This window comes from Lissotriton helveticus, chromosome 12 (genome assembly GCF_964261635.1).
Source record: "Lissotriton helveticus chromosome 12, aLisHel1.1, whole genome shotgun sequence".
Lineage (NCBI taxonomy): Eukaryota > Metazoa > Chordata > Amphibia > Caudata > Salamandridae > Lissotriton > Lissotriton helveticus.
Window position 1 is genome coordinate 60,111,516 of NC_136073.1, and position 3,271 is coordinate 60,114,786.

Genomic DNA, 3,271 nt, shown 5'->3' on the forward strand with positions numbered 1-3,271 from the left:
CGTTTAAAGGCGAATCTAGGGGGTGGCATTTCGAAATCACCGCTAGACAATAAGGACCAATGCTTGCGGATGGATTGCCTTATTTTCGTGGCTGATGGATCAAAGGTCATTACCACAGGAAGACAGTCACTTTTTTCTTTTTTGTTGACCTCAAGAAGGGCACTAGGTGTATTCAGTGCTCGTTTCTTGGCTTGTGTTATGATTTTAGCAGGGTATTTTCTTTTTTCAAACTTTTCACATAAGGTTTGTGCCTGATCCTTGTACATGTCCGTGGTGGAACAGTTTCTGCGATGTCTGAGAAACTGTCCCACCGGCAAGTTATCTCTCAAGGCCCTGGGATGGTATGAGTCATATGCCAGTAGAGAATTCCTGTCGGTGGGTTTGTGGTATATAAATAAATAATACCGGATCTATTTTTAAATGAATGAATGAATAACAGATAGCTCAATAAAATAAGAGTCAAGATTCGAGGTAGTAGGAGTATCTGCAGGTTTATTACAGCATAAGGACAGGATCAGGACAACCTGCATAGGATGACCCAGCAGGGGAAAAGAGGCCCAGCAGCTGCTGGGGCTTGGTCTGGGATGAACGCGCCAACTTTTAATAATAATACATTGACTTATATACATAGCGCAAACACATAGCATTACATTGCAGTAGGCGTAGCAGTGGGTGGAGCAGAAGGCATGACGCGTAGCAGTCGCGAAAGATAACAGTAAAAAGAGGTGTAACTGGGAGTATACTTAAACATGTGATGCAAACGTAACAGAATATGTCATGAATGGGGCGGAAACACTGGAGGGGGCTACCTAAGGAGCCGGGACCTCTAACCTAATGGTGCGCGAAAACTGGCAATGACGTGTTACTAGGAGAAGCTGGGGGCTACGAACTCTGTGCTAGGAGCAGAGACTAGAGTCTGGAGGGTCGGAGCGACATGTACCTAAACCCTATCTAGTATCTGATGTTTAGGGAACATGTTGATATAAACTAGAAGTCATGAGGGGAAAGCTAACTTGACTCTAAGACTGGACCATGCATTATTCTACATGTAGTGCGTGATGAAGAATATTAAATGACCATTAATACAGTATTTCTCTAACGTGGAGACGAGAAGGCTAGACAATGACGGAAACTATTGATGCAGTTCAGTAGCTTAGGAATGCAGAAGAGGAGGACTGAACTGATAGCTGGAACTATAACATACTCTTGGCAGACTCAGAGGCAGAGCCAAGCTGCACCGGGCACTGCGAGGCAGGAAGTAAGTGAAGGGTCGAGGATACAGGTGGGGGCTGTATCGCTCCCCAGCGAGGCTTTCAGGAGACAGGAGCTGAATCTGTGGTCCGGGCCCTGTTGAGGCCTGGAAACGGGGACTTTATAATGGAATATCGTGCACACTGGGAAACGTGGCAACATAACTTTACATAGGCCTGATATTCGTATTATTCACGAGGACTGGAAACTGACATACTAGAGGTGGACACAACTGTAATTGCGTCATTAATCGGACATGGGGAATAACATATGCATATTGGTCATGCACACATAACATATGATGGATGAGGCGTAGGGACACAGAACATGGCAAAATTTACTTTTCCACATTCCCTCCTTGTCACTACGTTTCCATCAGGAAACATCAATTTTCATGATACCATCTATCATTTCATACAGTACCATTTGCTCGTCTCGAATTGTCTTGGAACGGGATTTGGAACGGGGCTTGGGACTAGGAATACAAGAGGTAGCACACATGCTGCAAATCGCAGGGCCACATTGTATACAGAGGCAGCAGCTAAATATGATCGCTACTGAAATACCTAAAAAGGACAGGACTTTCCATCCCCATGCGGAAATTATATTCCAGAACCAACCGGACCATGTCCAGGTGCCTGGATCTTGGTGTAACAGATGGGCAATTTTATGGAGTCTGGTTATAGCTGAATAAACAGACGGCGCGTTATTTGGAATGAAAATGCAGCAACTAGATCCGATGACTCTACAGGCCCCGCCCCTATCGGCCAGTATGACGTCAAGGACGAGACGATTTTGCAAAACGACAAATCTCATAGCAGATTGTTCTTCGGTTAGGTTACCTAGAGCAGAGGCAGTCTCATTTACTACAGCTTCAAGGGTTCTTGTTAACCTACGGATCAGTTTACTATTCTGGACAGGTCCTACAAAGAAGAAGAAACCTTTATTGAAATCTGTATACTGTTCTAGTGTAGTTTCAGTATAATCGACAATTGGGGACTCCCTTCTATGTCTAATGTGTACTAGATGTGTGTTTCTGTGATAATCAGATGGGGCTAGGAAAACAGGTGGCAGTAGGAAGGCAACGTAACAGGTTCCCTCCCAATCGAGGGGCAAACGAACATATGCGGTTTGACCACAAATAAAATAAGAATGACGTGAAGCTTTGAAAATAGATTTCCCACTGTCACTATACTTGATAACAGTAGTACATTCACTATGACCTATGTGTACAGAACCATAACTACGGACACATAATTCGCCTTTGACTGGTAGTACTGAAATAGCAGGTAAGTCTGGAGTAGTATCAGACTGAACATTCAGGACCATGAAATTCGACGAATAATTACCTAAATTATAAACTTCATTTTCTAGATCTAAACCTGTTCTGTGGGGGAGACCTTGCTTGTCTGGAAAACATGTACTGTTAAGAAAAGACATATCTGTTGAGGATGACGTTAACGTGGACCATGCTCCACACGAACCATTGTGTGAGAATGGATAAGGAAAAAGTGGCAGAACTCCCTTCGGTGTCTGGAAAGGGGGGAGTCGACCACACACCCAACAATTAGTGGCATTGCTGGTCTGGTGTGAATAATGTAACATACGGATAAATGTGTTGTTGCGCATAGCGAGGCGGTAAGAATATTCGTGAGGAGGCAGATCACTAAACGTGTGCTCTACTGTAGCATTAGCAGACCTATTTACATGAGGAACTGGAGAATACAGATAGAAGGCATAACTGGTGCAGGAAATCATTATGCTGAGAAATAATATGAAACTTAGAAAAACGATACATTGAAGTGAACTTCGACTGACTCTCTCACTATGGGGGTCTATTTTATACATGTCAGAAACAATCTAACCGTTTCACCTAGGGGAGGACTTATACAATCAAACTGACTGACTTATTTTACTAGACCTGAGCTTTAACTTATACTCCTGTTGCGGAGTTTTCTCTACCAAGGGAGGGGTTGTAATAATGTCTTGTGCGGGACAGTCCTTTAAAACAATGTTTTGG